Source organism: Miniopterus natalensis, chromosome 12, assembly GCF_054644295.1.
Source record: "Miniopterus natalensis isolate mMinNat1 chromosome 12, mMinNat1.hap1, whole genome shotgun sequence".
NCBI classification, from domain to species: Eukaryota; Metazoa; Chordata; class Mammalia; order Chiroptera; family Miniopteridae; genus Miniopterus; species Miniopterus natalensis.
This window is the reverse complement of record NC_142092.1, coordinates 42,670,664-42,689,487: the sequence shown is the minus strand read 5'-3', so window position 1 is coordinate 42,689,487 and position 18,824 is coordinate 42,670,664. Positions and strand designations below refer to the sequence as shown.

At 40.7% G+C, this 18,824-nt stretch overlaps 1 non-coding gene across 1 annotated transcript; it reads right to left on the bottom strand.

Annotated features, from left to right (window-relative positions):
* Positions 1-17,385: 17,385 nt before the first annotated feature.
* LOC148091827 (U1 spliceosomal RNA) lies at positions 17,386-17,549 on the bottom strand. Its single transcript, XR_015715482.1, has one exon. It is a non-coding gene; the product is annotated as a U1 spliceosomal RNA (small nuclear RNA).
* Between the last annotated feature and the right edge of the window lie 1,275 nt (positions 17,550-18,824).

Below are 18,824 nucleotides of genomic sequence, written 5' to 3'. Positions count from 1 at the left end.
CGATACCCAGTAGGGGGCATGCAGGAGGCAGGTAATCGATGTTTTGCTCTCACACAGATGTTTCTCTCTCTCTCTCCCTTCCTCGTTCTCTAAAAATCAATAAAAAATATTTTTAAAATGAGATATTGCATATACTGCTCACTCCTTATCTGTGGTTTCACTTTTGTGGTTTCAGTTACCCATGGTTAACTGTAGTCCAAAAATATTAAGTGAAAAATTCCAGAAATGAAACAATTTGTAAGTTTTAAGTTGCCTGCCATTCTGTGTAGCGTGATGAAATCTCCTGTCACCTTGCTATGTTCCTCCCTGACATGAATAATCCCTTTGTCCAATGTATCCGGCTGCATACACTCCCCACCTCTTAGTTACTTAGTAGCCATCTCGGTTAACAGATGGACTGTCATGGTAGAGCAGTGCTTGTGTCCAAGTAACCCTTATTTTACTTAATGATGGCCCCAAAGTGCTAGAGTAGTGATGCTGGCAATTCAGATATGCCAAAGAGAAGCCATAAAGCATATGTATGGATAATAAAAAACATAGTATAAATAGGGTTCAGTACAATTTATGATTTCAGACATCCACTGAGGGTCTTGGAACATACCCCCATAAATAAGGGGGAACTAATGTACAGTGCTTAGCACAGTCTTGGTTCATAGTAAACACTCAGTAAATATTAAAATTACTCTCCACATCAAATAAACTTACTAAATATGAAGTTTTCAATCACTAACAAAAAATTATAATTATAAAATTATAAGTTTGTGTTGTATTACTATATATAAAGGACAGTGCTCTGTCAAGCACTGACATGTAAGTGGAGAGAATCTGAACTTGAAAACACATTTGGAGATACTACCTAGAGTACATAGCTATTTATTCATAAAACTTCACCAAAGAAATCATGATCCCATCTAAAAGATGCAACTTTAGGACTTGTGCATGTGATGCAGTAAGGGACATCTGCCCAGTGACCCTGAGGAGCTAAATCACCTTGATAATCAATGCAATAACAGATTAATTCATTCAGCAAACATTTACTGGAAGATTATCATATTCTAGGCACTGTATTAGAAGTTGAGCATTAAGAAGAAAAAGATATGCCTTCCCCTTGAGTAGCACATAATTTATGAGATATTGCAGTATATATCTTTATATTTGCATTACATGTATTTCTCAACCAATATTACACAGTATTTCTCAACCAATTTTTTGTTGTTGAATGGCTAAAAAACTGAAAAAGCCTGGTTTTATATGGCTATTCTGAATCAGGGATAAAAGAAAGATATTAAACAATAAATGCACCTAACTTCCTCTCCTCCTCCTGTCCCAAAAGCAAACATTTTTCTTTGGCACTTTGACTACCTAGCTCTATTTTTTTCAAGTATCCAGCACTACTGATAATAAGTATGATGCAATAAATGAATGGAGGAAACTACACACGGGTGAGATAGAAGCTACCTTAGCTACTCCTCTGGTCTATACATTCCTCTGCCTACTCTTTAGTACTGAGGGACTATCAATGCTGAGAAGTGAAGAGCCACTTCAGAAAATAACAGTCAAAGGGCTTATGAGTCTGGGCCCAACTGTGTGTACCCAGATATCCTAACCAGGCAAACCCGAGGTTCAGACAAAACATTTTGCAGAGATAGTCTTTACCAATTTCCTAGGCTGCCATAACAAGGTTTTACACACTGTGTGGCTTAAACAACAGAAAATTATTCTTTTGCAGTTCTGGAGGTTAGAAATTTGATATCAAGTTGTCAGCAGAGCCATGCTCCCTCTAAAGGCTGTAGGGAAGAATCCTTACATGCCTTTCTTCTAGCTTCTTAAGGACACCGGCAATTCTTGGCATTCCCTGGCTTGTAACTGCATTGCTACAATCTTTGCCTCCATCGTCACACGGCCTTCTTCTCTGTATGCCATCCCTTCTGATAGGGACACCAGTCCTTGGATTAAGAACTCACCTGAATCCAGGATACTCACCTAAATTTAACTAATTACATCTGCAAAGACTCTATTTCAAAGAATCACATTCTGAGGTTCTAAGTAGATATGAATTTGGGGGAGACTATATTCAACCCCATACAGTCTCAATAAAGCATGGTCTTAGTAGGAAAAGGTGATAAAGGTTAGTTGAAATCCAGGGTTCCAGTGCCAGGAAGAGAAGTCACCATAACTTCTGGCTGTAAAAACCAGCCAATATTGTGGCTGAGTGAGATGGAGGGCTTCTAGAATCCCAGACATGCCTCTTAAAGGGTGCTCACAGGTTTACTCAGACTCACTTGCTCTGAGCTCCAGCACTGGGTCAACAGCTTGAAAGGCACCAGGGACATATGGGGAGGAATGAATTATCTGGCTTCAGGATGAGGGCTGGAAGGGCAGCTTCTTCCCAGACAGAAGAGCTGGCAGAGGCCACTGTTCCTTTGCTGAACCTTCCCACAACAGAGGTGGCAGGCAGTCTCCATACCTGAGTCTCCTCAACTTGGTTAACACTGTTTGCCCCACACTGGGTACTCCCTGAGATCCCACTCCATTCAACTTATGCACCCACCCAAGCCCTTTCCAAGTGGCTTTTCCATACAAACAGCTTCTCTTGACTCATGCTTTGGACTTTCCTCAAAATCTTTCAAACAAGTAGCATCTGGCCTCTTATGTACCCCGTACCTCTTGCTAAGTGACCCCAGGCCTGGCATGCCCCCTACTGGGGATAGAGCCCCCAACCCGAGCATGTGCCCTGACCAGGAATTGAACCGTGATCTCCTGGATCATAGGTGGATTCTCAACCACTGAGCCACGCTGGCTGTATGAACTCTTTCCCACTAAAAGTGATTGTTTAAATCCTATGATTCTTAATATAATGAAGCTAAATATATTTTATGCTGTCTGAGAAATATGTTCCCATGGAACTTGGAGCTTGGGCATTTAGAAGATGGTATTCATAATCCTACCATACTGTGCTAGTGTCATTTCCAGTTGATAGGATTGGCATTGGTTAGTTCTGTAATTAATGCTGCTAAATATACAAACTTGTAGCCATCTTTTGGGCTTTTATTTTTCTCCCTTATTCTCAATTTTCACACCAAAAAAAATTTATATATATATATACATATATTTAGACAGATAACATAATTCAGGAGGATAAGCATGGATACTCATTTATGAAATATTTTCATAGAGATAAAATTTATTCCTTAATAAATAAAAGTTTAAAATATATTTAAAATAAAGTTCTAAGTGATTATCAGGATCATATGAAAATAAGGAGATTCCTGGTCAAAATTTATTCAGTAATATATGTAGAGCTTTGTGATCCTCCAGAAGAAACACTGGGTCCAAAGAACAGATGTTTGACAAATTCTTTGATTTTAATGGTGGAAGCCAGTTCAAACTAGTTTAAGCAAAAAGGAAATTTAATGAGTTACTGAATCAGGAAGCCATGGATACGTATGACATCTGGCAAAGTGAAATCAATGAGTTCAAACAATATCATCAGGCCCCCTTCTCTTTCCACTTTATTCTTCTATTACTCTGCCTAACTATATTCTGCATGCAGGCTGTCACCACGTGGTAGTCAATATGGGCATCGGCAAGTCAACCACATCTTTCCAGCTCAACAGCCCCAGCTTAACATTTCCAGCAACAGAATTTCCCTCTCCGCCCATATATTAATCCTATGGAATATTCTGCTTGACCCTTACCCAAGATTAGTCAAACTCAAAGTTAAATGACACAGTTCTCCAAACAGTCAAGTGTGCCTAAGACCTCTGACACAAACTGCAGTGAGTAAGCCAAAGTGCAAAATCAAAGGAAACAGACCACACAAAACTGCCCTCACTTTGCACACCAGCCACAAGTTCAGGGGTCCCAAAAAGGCCTCACTTCAGGCCAGTTAGCTACAAATTTAGGGTATCATATGACTACCCTCAGGTTCATGAATAGGCTAGAAAACCTCAGAGAACTCAGGAAAACATTTGATTTATCATTATAGTTTTATTATAGCAAAAGGATACGAGTTAGAAGCAGCCAAAGGAAAAGATGCATAGGTCAATCTGGAATGGTCCCAGGGGCAAAGCTTTCATCCTCCTAAGGGACAAATTACTCTCGCGGCACCACTGTATGACAGTGCTCTAAGAGTACTGCCAGCTAAGGAAGCCCACCCAAGCTACTGTAGACAGAGTTTTCATTGGGGGTTAATATGTAAACATGATTGATTGAATAATTACCCACACGGTTTAACTCAATCTTCAACCACCATACTTGCTGGGAGACAGGCTGACATCACGTGGTCTGAGAGGCACACCATAATTCACTTTGTTAAAATAAAGTACCAGATATGGTCCAATGGGCCAGTAATGACTAACAAAAATACTCCTATTAGGAAATTCCAAGGGATTAGAGGTTACCTCTTGGGAACTAGGGACAAAGGCCAGCCTTCTCCTTCAGCTGAGGACAAATTATTTATTACACAACCCTACTTGGCCATTCCTAAAAAAATCAGTCACTAAGGTTTAGTAAATGAAATAATCTGATTGTCCAAACTGGATCTGTTTGCATTCCAGTGGTGAGAGTAATGGGATTCTGGAGAAGTAGTTTCTGGAAGGAATCATAGAATAAAACTAGGATAAAACATATGAAGAAAAGACACAACTTTGCTCTGGCCAGTGTCGCTCAGTTGGTTGGAGCATTGTATCATATACTGAAAAAATGCGGGTTCGATTCCCAGTCAGGTCACATACCTAGGTTATGGATTTGATGCCCAGTCAGGGCACATACAGAAGGCAACTAATGGATGTTCTCTCTCACATCATCGTTTATCTCTCTCTCCCTCCCTCCAACCCTTCCCCTCTAAAATCAATAAACATATCCTCAGGTGAGAATTAAAAAACAAAACAAAGATACAACTTTGAGCCACAATTGTCCACTATAACTGGCCACAACCATTATTTCATTATTCAAAAATATTCAAACTATAAAACCTAATAGGAGTCTTAGGGGAGAAAGGAAGAAATGACTCTAAACAGCCCATGATTAGAAGCTAATCAAATAGAAATCTTTCTGTGTAAAACATTAAACAGGCATATAAGAAAACTATTTGAAGAATACGGTTTCAATAAATATTTGTCTATAGTACAAACTTCAAAATTAGGAATACATTTTTCCTTTCTTTCCTTTGAACTGTAATGCCTAAAAAATACAACTGTTTTTATTGGTGAAAGAACATCATTCTAAGGCTCAATTTTCCTATTTGTAAATATTACTTACCTACCATGTAGGATTATTAAGATGATTAGAGAAAATGCTTATAAACTGCCAAGCACAAAGTCTGGCATCTAATGGATAGTATCAAACTAATATCTGTTGTTGCTGCTGCTCCAGATTAAGAGCCACAACTCATACACAGCAAATGAGATAGCCAAATTTGAACGATCACTACCTCGGAAAAGCAGAACTCAGAAGAATCACTTTTTAGTGCTTTAGGATGAGAGAACGAACAGTACATATAGGAAAGAGATTTGAGGTAGGAAACAAAAGTCTTGATTTCACACTTCTTTCCCACCACTTTATGTACTAAGCAATCACCTTTACTGGTCTCCACTATTACATCTGTAAAGTGGGGATAGTAGTACTATTTTACTATCTTACTGGATTCTTCATGTGATATGTTGAGAAAGTATTATACCAAATGAGTGGCAGTAGTAGTTATAGGACTATCTTTTGCTTTGTACATATAAAGAAATATTACACGATGAGATAAAAATGTGTAAACTTCAGCTGCTTATAAAATTATGTCAAGAGAGAAAAGTGATTTTTATTACTCCACAAACATGAGAAATATCTTACCACATTAAAAAAGCATAAAATGTTAAATTTATATCTACTAATATATGTATGTCAAGGGTTACAAATTTGATGAAAGTAGAAGAAAATATAGATGGCTACAAACTTGCATATTTAGCAGCATTAATTACAGAACTAACCAATGCTAATCTTATCAACTGAAACTAGCAAAGTATGGTAGGATTATGAATACCGTCTTCTAAATACCCAAGCTCCAAGTTCCATGGGAACACATTTCTCAGGCAATGTAAGATATATTTAGTTTCATTATATTAAAAATTATAGGATTTAAACAATCAGTTCTAGATTGAAAGAGTTAGTAGAATTTCTAAGTTATGACCAAAGAATATATCTAGGACCCAAGACAAGCTTCCTCATTAATAATAAGCATCTTCCTTTTTTCAACTGAAGACGTCAAAAGCCTATGCTGGTATAATTTTCCACATAGTCCAAGCATCACAGTACCTCAAAGAACATTGCTTCAAAGACAGATTCCTAGCCTGGAGATCTTCAAGCCATCTTCGACTCCTCCATCCCTTCAAGCCCTCACATTCAACCAGGTATTCCATTTCCTGGATTTTCTCTTAAAATCTCCCTCACACTTGTTCCTTTATCTGCATTTTCTCTGCCACTATCACAGTCTACATCATCACATTTTGCCCAAACTCTGTCTTCTCCAGTTTTTCCTCCCTTCACTCCAGCCTATAAATCCCTGCCCATTATCTCCCTACAACACAGTACTGTTTACATCATCTGCCACATCCTAGCCCAGGAGCCTATCAGGTCAATCCTTTCATTCCAGGGGAGGAACTTTTAAAAAGCAATGATGCCCAAATTCTACCTGAAGAGGTTCTGAGTTAATTCATCTGGATTCAGTCCAGTCATTAATTTTTCTTTAAAAGTTCCTCAGGTGTTTCTAAATTTGCAGCATAGTTTGGGAACCCCTGTGATGAATCTCTATTGCTTATCAAGTCAACTCCTGTAGCAAACACTACAGGTACTCTGCCAAGATGCCTTCTGAACCCTTCCACCTTTCTGTGTGCTTATCCCCTGGCTTCAATGTGATTGGTATCTAACAGCCATCAGTGCTTCTCTCCTCTGACAACTGCCTTTGAGCTACTACTAGAGCTACTTTGTCCCTGCTTCTGCAGAGAAAACAGTAAGGGTCTGGAAATTTACATCCCCTGGAGTATCCCTTAGTCAATGCCTAAATAATGTGGGAATATGAACACCTAACTCCTTTGCTTGGATCTGGACATATTCTGAGGTGCAATTTACACTTCAGAATTCCCTGGCAGGACCAGGCTGACACATGAACTTTGCCTAAAAACATAAATACCCTTGCTTGACTTCTTCCCTTTCCCTTTACTCCCTTACTCATTTCTCCTAGGGACACTCCCTTAAGAAATCACTGCACACAAATCCTCATCATAAGGTCTGCTTATGAAGAATTCAACCTGTTTGACATCTTGCTGAAAACAGTTCATATCTTGGTCGCACCATGTTTTCTGTAATTATACATCATGCACCAGGGCGCTAGTTCTCTCTTGCACTGTGCTTATCCACCACACTCTACGCATGCCTCTTCCCAGCCACTATGATCATCAAAACATTCTACCTTTCAGAAAAAGCTCTAGATATCACCCCACCCCATGCATAGCTCAAGGCCCTACCCATGATAAGTGCTTAATAAATGTGGGTTGAACTGGTGCTGCCTCCTCCATGAAGTTTGCTTTGACAATTCTAACACACATAGCTCAAGATGTCTTCTCTAACTTCTTTATTCAATGTCAAATTCACACCCATTTATTGATTCATTCAACCGATATCTGTGTGATTATTACCCAGCAGGACCTGTGCTCATCATGAGGAATGAAAGAGTGAGTGAGAATATGTTTCTGCCTCCATGGAGCTTACAGTCAAGTTAAAGATACAGACATTCATCAAAAAATCACAAAAATAAATGTTAATTTATAAGCATGAAAATCTAAGGTGAGATCAATGGTGCTGTGAGTGAACATCTGAGTATGTTTATGGAGGACTCCTATGAAAAAATAATGAAGAAATGATGACAAATTTGGTCCTGCTCTTTACTGTGGAGGTTCTTGGCTCTCCTCTTAACACTGTATACAAATTTTGTGTGACCATGTATTATTATTCCTTTAATAGACTTTCAAGGGGTCCATAACCTCAAATTTTGCACAATGCCAATCCTATAGAAAACAATGCCACATTTATTAATTGCCTCCTATATATGCCTTGTATATAGACCCCTGTTTATAGAAATGTTAACATTTTTCTTTTGTATCTGATATCATTTAGTATAATGTTAGACTTGTTACATTTAACAAATATTTGTTTTCCTCCCCATTTGGGGGTATTTCTACTCTCAAAAACAAAAAAGAAAATGTCTTTATTTTCTTTATTGAATAAAAGTCCATTTTGAGCAGTTGTAGGTGGGGCAAAAATGATTATCTTGGTTTTCTTGGGCACCAGGAAAACAAGTGTAACAAAACAGGATTTGCAGGTTAAAACTTGATTGTGCTAGGCAAACAACTGTCACTGCACTTCAGAGTTCTGTTTCTTCATTGATTTAGCACCTTCATTCTGGAAACTCCCTATTGCTTCCCCCTTCCCAAACTTTAGCTATTCTAAAATTACTTGCCAGATGAAAGCAGAAAACATTCATTCCACATGCAAAAAGATGAAGGCTGATTACTTAATCAATTATCTTGATCAATGTAAAAGAAAAACTAAATTCAAAATTACGATTGCATTTCAGATGTCACTGGAAAATTTTTGTGACTATACATATACTGAAAAGTGTTATATATACATAAACAATAAATAAGTATGCATTTGTATATACTAGAAATAAATATGCTTTCAATATGTACATTTACAAATGCATTTATGTTATAGGTAGATAAACATATATAAACCACAATTTCTAATTGACGTCAATAAGTACGAGAACATAAAATAAGAAAATAAGATTATGCCAGATTCCAATATATGTCTATGGTATTGTTAAAAATGTAACAATTTCAAAAACCTGTAATTGAATCTCAGGTCCAGCAGACTTGAAATAATGGTGCAAAATGTGCAAAACAGAAAAATATTAAAATAATACAACAATTAAATTGGATAATCAAAGGACAAAAAGCTTCAAATTTGTGCATACCCACAAAGAGCTAAACAGGGTAAGTGACTTGCGTAATTCCATATTCTCATTTCGCGCTTTTCTAAACATCAAGCTCAGAATTCTCAAGGATACACTATTACTGGAATGTCATGAACAGATGACACCATATGTACACATCAATATTTTAACAGACTGCCATTCTTGAATGGTTCAAGGACCAAACACCAAATTTTACTAATCTATTTCCTTTGCCCATAGGTTGACAACCCTTGTTCCCCTGTACTCCTGCACAGGTGTGCAGATAAAGAGAGAGGACATTAGATGCAAACAATGTGGGCACTTAATAACAACTCAGATAAAAAGTCTGATAAAGTACTTGAAATCCATAATTCATTCTCAAAGCAAGATCTGATCTGTGGTTTCTTACTCAAGGTTTTCCTTTCTTGTTAGCATGTGCGATAAAATCTATGCTAAGTAATTATACATTAGAAATCAAGTCTCAAAGACAATTTTAAGAAGTAAACATCCGACACAAAATTACTTTCCATACAACGGTGACAGGGAATGAACGAATATAAAGTCATCTAATTTTGCCATCTATTGCTTCTACTTTTAGGTTCTTGGAGCCAATGTCCAAGTTTCCTAACACACTATCCTCCCAGGAATGTCACCCCATCCTTGCACAGTCAGCAGTTTTCCAAGCTAACTCTGTCCTTTTCTCTGCTGCCTCAATGCAAGTAAAGGAATAATGGGTTTACTATAAATAAGGATAGCTTTGATTTAGCTCCTGTTTTTTAAAGTAATTTATTCTTAAATGTCAACACTTTAATTACTAATGGTAAGTTATCTGCTACACACTTCATGAGTGATGAAGATTGACCAATATGTTGATATTCCAAAGGGGACAGTTGTTGGCCTCAAAAGATTAACACTAACTTAACGATTCTAACCAAAGAACTGTGAGGTATCTTGAATAACATCAGAGAACAGAAAGAAGAAATACTTAATAGCCATTTGATCCTGTATTTTGTAAATCCTCTGTCTGGAGCTCTCATATACACTGAGAGACTATCATAATTTTTCTTTTCTTCCTACTGACAGTTTTAGCCAGGGTGAGGGGAATGAAGGAGATGGTAGCCACAATAGAAAGCAGACAGGCTGATGAGTATGATGGAGGTTTCCCATGGGGATTGCATATATAACATGAGTATGGATGAGTGCTAGGGGTGATATGATGATGAAAGGCAGGAAAATGGCAGCTTCACTCTGTCCCAAGAAGGTTCGTTGAGCTGTCACTGACCAGTCCAGTAAAAACTCACTAAAAGCAGGCCCTCGATGTTTTTAACTTCACTTCATTGTCAGCCCAAGTGCATCATTGTTCAAACAGGAGTCATACTTGGGTTGCTTTCACTATACAAATAAAACAACCCAAGAATTTTTCAATAACAATGGATTTTTTAACTGGCATGTTAAATCCCCCTCCCGATCCCCAAGTCAAGGCACTCTTCCAATGACTTTAAGCCTTTTGTAGAATTATGAACTTGGAGAGCTTTTTAAAAGAAACAGGGATTGAATGCCAGGTGGGATTTAGCCAAAGCTGTCACAGCTCTGGTTGTTACCCCTTCATAATCCATCTTGCTGAATCAAAAAGCAAACTGTGAACAGCTTAGGCAGTTTGTTTGAAGATACACTCCTGTCTTTCTAGGAGGGATTAATTCGTGGCTACAGTTTGGGAAATGATTATTCACATGAAAATTATTAAACTCATGTGGCATCTCTTAGAGCCAAAATGTTTTATAACTTTTCGTCTCTGGATCGCAGTGATAATAATGCTGTATTTTTATCCTGAAGCACAGACCCTCTCAACAGTCTTTCAAAAAACTGTCTTTTTTTTTTTTTTTTTTTTGCATTTGTCACAAAAACACAGAACATGTTGACTTTCAAACTTTTAAATAATAAGGATTCAGGCACTGCCTTTAAGAGGAATCACAGCAATACCAGATCTGGAGAGAAAGGGATTATTTTTAGCATTTATTCCAAACACTGGGCTCCATAAAAGCCACATTCATGTCCTACTGCAATAGAGAGACAAAGTAGATGACTAAGAGCTTGAGCAAGAAGGAAAAAATACAGCCAATCCTGTGATACATTTCAGAAGTAAAGTATTTTCCCTTAAAATGGAGTGATGCTAAATTTCAGCATGGTAAATGGATCTACATCTTGGAATACAGTATAATCTCTTTAAATATCTAAGCAATCAGCCTCCTTTTTATTACCCAATATTTCATTTTTCAGACTCAAAGCATTTTTGGTATTTAAGTAATCCTTGAATTGAGATGGAAAAGGGAGAGTATTCAACAAACACTAAATAGTTACTATGTGTCAGGCACCATGGCAGAATTAATAAAACACTGGTCCTTTCTTCTGGAGCTCATAGTCTAGTAAAGGAGACAGGCACTTAAACAATAGATTATTCAGCGTTGTAATAAAGACCACAATAGAAGGGTAACCATTAGGTTGAAGAAGCAGAACTCCATAGAATGCATGCAGGCAAAAACAAACAAACAAAAAACTGCATTTATTACCTTCACTGGCCCTTCATAACCCGTCTGCAGACTCATTTTTCCCTTGCCCTGTGAAGAAAATGTTGGGTAAGAGAAGGTCCCATAATTTTCGTAGACACACTTCTTTTGGTATTTGTAGAGCCAAAAATAATCTTCCTCAGTAATTAAAATGTCCAGTCTACTTTATTAATCAAAACACCAATTTCATTTAAAGTTAAACTTCTTCTCTCTGCCAAATTGGTAGCGCTTTCAAGCTGGGAGACCTAGAGTCAAAGGCTACAGTATTCTTTTTCTCTGCTTTCCCACCTTGCATCTTCTTACTTCGCCATCTAACTCCCATCTCCACACACTAATCTGCCTCTGCTTCCATTAGGGGCGGGGCAGGTCAAAGGGAGTAAAAGGAAGCATTGGGAAACGTCTTGACTTGAATGGTACAATTAGAATCTGATAAAATAGATTCTTTCTCTCATAAAGTGTTTTTATTTATTTATTTATTTTATTTCACAAATATTAATGGAATACCAATTATATTTCCACAGAATTAGGCTGAGTAAAAAAAGCAAATCCCAGCAAGTTATATAGTATAAAATTCCATATATATAAAATGTTATTTAAATAGCAAAGTTATAAAAATGGAAAACAGGTTAGAGGGGGGTAAGGGGAGGAAAGAAATGAGTATGTCTATAACAAACATAAGGGACACTTGTGATGATAGAAATATTCTGTATCTTGACTATATCAATGTCAATATCTTCATTGTGATATTATACTGCAGTTTTATAAGATGCTATGTTTCAGGGAAATCAGATAAAGAATACATAAGATATCTCTAATTATTTCTTAATATGGTATGTGAATCTTCATACATCTCAAAAAGTTTACTTTTTAAAAAATCAAAATGAATGTAGAGAGATGAATGTGTTATCTTGACAGCAATAATTTCATTATCAAACTCACCTAGTAGTACACTTAAAATACATGCAATTTTTTAAATGTCAATTATGCTTCAAGAACACTAAGGAGAAAAAAGATGATGTATTTCTCTTGCTCTTCCCTTTCTCAAAATTATTTTTGTGAGAGATTGCTCACATACAGGAGGGGTGACTGAACAATATATTAAAGATAATGGAATCAGATTTCTCAGTGTTGGAAAAAGAAGTTATAAACACGGAAAGAGAGAAAACTAGGATGAACCCAGTAGTGTTGAATTGTAACTGGAAGTATTGATGTAAATCTATGATTTTCAGCATATACAGATATAGAAATAAATCAATATTTAAATGTGTGAATGTGTGTGTGCATATACATACACATATTCCCTAGCTGTGTTCACTGAGAGGGCCTAGAATCAGGAACATCCTGATAACAGTGAGCACATCTAACACCCTGACCTTGGATTCTAAATACCCTTCTTCACTAAAGGAGTCGGGGCTACTTGGAGAAATAGCTGAAACTTGCCCAGGGCTGATGTAGGGAAAGGTATACAATCAGCCTAAAAAATCTTTTTTGTGTCAGAAAGTAAGAAATTAGAGATACATCAAAAGAACACAGAAGTCAGATTAAAGTAACTACCTAAATTTGTGAAATTTGGGCACCAAAATAAACAGTAACATTTTGAATTGAACCAACTCACAAACCACAAGTCTATATTGATATAAATAACAAGGAAATAAGTGAATAAATTGAAAATTTGATTTAACATAAGACACTTGTGTTTGTTTTGGAGTGGATATTTAACCTTAATGAGAATGTTTTAGTTTTGATTCAGTGACCATATTTTACTAACATAATTAATATAGATTACAAAAATACAGCTAAAAAGTCTTACTTTCTGGGGGAGGGGGATGCAGTGGACTGTGAGAACTCTAAAATTTTTCTGCTCAGCTGACTAGCTATGGAGAAAATAAAGAGAAAAGGGCATAAAATAGCTGTTGTGTTTATACTTGGGTGTCCCGGTGCCATAACTGATACTGAAAACATAAGAGGAAGAGAAGGTTGGAGGTAGAGGAAAACAATAGGTTAAGTGCGCAAGATTCTACAGTGAAGATGTTTAGCAAGTAAGTGATTTCATTGGCTTGAAACTCAGAGGAGAACCTAGTACTGAAACAGCTAACCACAGAAGTGCACAACTCTGAGGACCACGGAGAAAGAGAAAAGCATTCAGCTCTCGACAAAACCCTGGGGTGAGCAGACATCTAGACACAGCTTTATGCTGTTTGGACAGGACCATTTATAAGCAACTACAATTCTGAGCAAACATGGTAAGCAAAATATTAAAATTTCAAAAAAATAGAAACTATCCAAATGTCCAAAAGGCAGAATTTAATACTGCTCCACTTGATAGGATTTTATCACTAAAAAGTTATGAAAGTTTATAATAACATAAAAATGTTTGATAGTGTTTTTCCTTTAAAGTACATATTACTTAAGAAATGCACACAAATAGGCATAGCAAAATCTGGAAAAAGATGCATCAGAAAATTAACAGCAATTGTTCTGAAGGTGGGGATCTACGAGGTTCTTCCTTTGACTTTTCCACGTCTTTCAAATTTACTACATAACATGTTCTAATAGTGAAGAGTCACAAAAAGGGTTCTGTTCTCCCTCTTCCTGGGATAAACATGGTGATAGTTCTAATTAACAAGGAGCCTGGACACACAGTAGGCCTTCAGTAAATGCATGAACCTATCTACACCTGCAATGAAGGCTCTCACCTGAGATCTTCTGCCTATAGAAAGCCTGAAATCCTGTGAGCAGGAGAGGCTCCTGTCCCCTTGCCCTGGGTCACGCTGGGATGGACAAACGGGGCTGGGTCCACCTTTCCGTCCAGTGACACGAACGCTTTGATGGACGTTCACCGGGGGTCCCAGGAACCGTCCTCCCAGATTCACTGACGGGCCCCAGGGGACGTAAAGCTCTCGTTGGAGCCTCTGAAAACCACCACCAGAGCCGTCGCTCGTCCTGCAGAGGATCAGCGATGGCGGCTTCTTCAGCGGCCTGTGCGCCGGGAACCGCGCGCTGCCCGCCCCACCTGGGCAGGCGCCCCCTCGGCTCGGGCTGCCCCGGGGCTGGCGAGGCCCACGTGCCGACTGCAGCCGCCCCGGGCGCCTCGTGAGCATCGGCCCCGGGCGTGTTCAGTCCCGCGCTCAGAGCAACCCCGCGAGTCCCACGGGCGTCTCCGCGCGTGGCACCGGCGACCAGAGACTCGGGTTCCCCCCCAGGCCCCGCAGCCGGGCAGGTGGAGCCCCCGCCGCCGCCAGGGCCGGCGCTGCGTTCGCGACTATGGCCGCCTCCCGGGAGGCCGGCGGAGGCCCTGCCCTGAAGCGGGGCCTCTCTGGGGGCACAGCCCCACCCCAGCCCCGAGCGTCTCCCGGGCCTCAGCCTCGCGAGGGTTCAGGGAAGGAGAGGGCTCGGGGCCAGGCGGGAGGGACGGAAAAGGCGGCCTGAGGGAGGGACGGGGCAGGCGGGGCGGGGAGAAGTCACTGGGGGCCCCATGCCTCCCTGATGACCTCCCTCGGGGTTAAATCTCAACTCCCATCTCCCAGAAACGATGAAAATAGGGCCCGGCAGCCAGAGGCGTCCTCGCAGCCTCCGCCCCGGGTTGCAGCTTTGGAAGCCAAAAGCCCGGGCCTCGCGCGCCCCCGGCCGTGGCCCCGCCCCCAGGTGCGTTGGGCGGAGCCTCCCGGGAGGAACCGCGGCCTTTGCTTCTGGTTCCTGCCCCCGCAGGGCTCCGGGCTCCCCCGCGCCGGCCCGGACGCGGGAACGTCAGCCTGTCCTCTCGGGAGGTAGGCGCCGTGGGCCGGGAACGCGCTGGGGCTGGGCGCCGACCTGCACCGGGGAAGGCTGCCTGTGACTGAAGTCGGCCTGCGCACAGAGGACGTGCGGCTGCCCGTTGAACCTTGGACCACGCGCTTTGAGCCCAGGGTCAGCCGAGCGTCCTGGGTCCACTGAACTGTGATCACTGGAACTGAGGAAGTCCACTGAAAACACACCCAGAGATAAGTGGACCCATGTAGTTCAAACCCGCGTCGTTGGAGGGTCACCTGGGGTTCAGCCGGATGTCGCGCACCGTGTGGAAAGCGGTGTGAGCTGGGGCGCAGGGCCTCGCCCGGGGGTGGGGGGGGGTCCAGGAGAACATCCCGGGGGAACCTTCAGTGTAACAGGCAGAAGAGGAGGAATGGGGGGAGCGGGGAGGTCACGTGTTGGTTTTGGTTTTGTTGTTTTGAAGTTTTTATAATGAAAAGTTTCCATGTGCTGAGCTCGCCTTCACCCGCGGTGCCCGGCACGGGACGCCCAGCGCGGGAGCGGCGTGGGGAGGCTGTAGGAAAGTGAAATGGTTCTCGGCGCGCAGGCAGGGAGCGATCGTGTCGGTCCCACCCAGGCAGCGAGCTCTGTCCTTCACTCGGGTGCCCCAAGTGCTTAGAAGAGTGCCTCCTGGGTATTAAACCCCGAGGAATGAATGGATACTTTTCAGGCGGTGTGGGAGCTGACGCGTAACCACTACGGAAATGTACGGTGACCTCGACATCCTTAAGAGGAGTCTGCCGCTTATTAGGAGCCAGGTCTAAAGGAGGCGGTTGATTTTGCCAGGCCGCACAGATGAAAGGGGGTGGGGCGGGCTGTTTAGACGGTTTAGATCTGGGATTACGTGATGGACCATGAAGTTTTCCTTGGAAATGAAAAGTTTGTCAGATAGGGAGAAATTGTAAAGTGGCGTGTAGTTCCTGAGTGTTGAGGAATTGGAGCTCTGAGGACATACGCTGAAAGGATAAAGTTTCAATGTCAGACTGTATTTTCAGAAGGCAGAAGGGTTGCTGGTGTTCTAGGATATGGCCATAACTGAACTGGAATGGAGGTAAAGGGGCGCACCCACAGAGTCAGCGTTTCCTGCAACTGTAAGCTTCAGTCAATGGCATGACTCCGGGCAAGAAGTCAGAAATGGGCCAGAGAGAGAGAAGGCTGTAGGAGACATCTGATTTGTTTTTTGTTTTGTTTTGACACCCAGCATTAATTCACCTTCTGGAAATAATTGCTCTGTTGTCCTCTGGGGAACTAACCCCATTCTCAGTAAAAGTCCAAGTCCAAGTGGAGTGGTCTTTCCCTAATAACACTCTTACTTTAAGGATGAATGTGTAACTCAGGTTTGTTCGAAAAGATCATTCCATGCTTTTGGCAGTAGTGGTTAATCAGGGATGGGCAGGTGACCCAACTGGAGACAATTAGGCACAGTGGGACTTTTGAAAGGGAGAGAGAACTCGTTTTTACCTGCACATGAAGCTTGCCGGATGTTGCCAGACAGAAAGTCTCAAAATAGAGCCACTCCAGAATATACAGCCAAAAAATGGGTGGGAACTGAATCTTTATGGCATCTACTGAGTGTCAGTATGAACCCTCCTACCTGAGGCCAACCTTACTCTGACTTATTCACAGGCCTAGTCAACAGTTTCTTTTTTTTTAAGTCAGTTGAATTGTATTTCCTGTTATTCACATACAAATTCCTCACAATATAAAGGGTTCTCCATCTTTGGCTTCCTCTTCCATGCTAGCACACACACAATATATATATTCTATGTTCTTCAGGTTTCTCTCTATAAAAGGGCATAAAGAAACCTATAGTAAAACCTCAGTATAATGGACTAACTCAGGCAAGAGGTTGTCAATTAAAGCCAAAAGCCCGTTATTTAATAAAGAGGTTTCCTGAATGCTTGTTAAAAAATTGACAAATTAGTTTACCTGTTTTTACTTATGTAGACACATTTGTATAATTAAAATTATGTATGAAAAGTTTAATTTCACAGAAAAGTTTTCTACGTGTATTACAGTATTTTTATTTCTCTCCAGGAGAGAGCTCGAACGCAGTCCACCACCACCACAGATTATGCAGTTGAGTTTCCCACACTTGGGAAAATCCAAGGGGTCAGCACATTCAGAGTGCAATGGATAAGCCTTGCCCTGGGACAACCACCTTCGTGATCATGGTATGTCCCCTGCCAGGTAAGTATGTATTACAGTAATTTCAAATTTATACTGAATAGCCTGGCTGGTGTGGCTCAGCGGCTGAGCATCTACCTATGATCCAGGAACACATGCCCAGTAGGGGGCGTGCAGGAGGCAGCCTATCAATAACTCTCATCATTGATGTTTCTATCTCGCTCTCCCTCTCCCTCTCTCTGAAATCAATAAGGATATATATATTTTTATATTTTTTAATGAAGTATATTTATACTGAATAGATCTAGTAAATACGTGAATTCACCAGGCACCACAAGTAAACAAATGCACATGGCTGGGGCATGGCTTAGTGGACATGGGAACATCAGCCTTCCAGACAGATTCATACCCCACTTATAACAGATTCTTCAGCCAGACCCACCCAGTTCCTAGACACTGCCCTAGGCAATCCAGTGTCCACATTCGCACAACCCATCCATACACACTCCACTCAATGACTGCTCACATATGATATACTGTGGAATTAGCAACTTTTTCTGAATGAAAGTAAGGCCCTGTTTTCAGGAAAGTATTCATATTCCTGGCCCTTTTCAAAGCTTCATCTTCTGCTCTCCTTTCTGCTCCAATAAGGACTGAAGATGGGGAAATGTTGAACTACTACCCATTATCAATTCAGACTCAATTCAGTCTTGGCTGGATCCTTTCTACTCTGGCACTGAAGCTCAAAGAGTTGTAAATGAGCATGTCTGTCTTTCTGCTGAGATATTTCAGTTAATCTACACGGTAGTGTCATCAGTGCTAGAGACTATATTCCTATATGCATGGAGACAGCAGCGTGGGATTAGCTTCCTTAGAACATGGTGTTTCTCCTGGAGTTCACTGGTGATATAATGGCCAGGAAGGATGGAGACTGCTACATAGGCATGGGACAACTGCTGACCAATGGAAGGTTGGCACCTTGAGTACAAGTGGGCTCTTGAGATTTTCCCACAAACTTTCATTGTCTCTACATGTCATTCCAGATGTTAATATTTATTCACTATATTAGAGTGTGACTCATTCTGGGATCCATGGAATGACACTCCACAGTCCCTAATCTGGGATGGAGAAGGTGATAGGATTGGGAGTTGGAAATGGAGGAGGGCACAGGGGCTGGACCTGAATAAAAGATTGGGACAGGGAATTGATGAGGCAAATGTTGAAGATCTGCATTTAGTAGGGGAAGCAGATGGAAATGAGGAGGAGGAGATCCTTGATGCTGCATTTTGACTATAGAAGCACTTCAGATTCCACTGAATAAGACAAAGTAAATCTCTAGTGGGGAA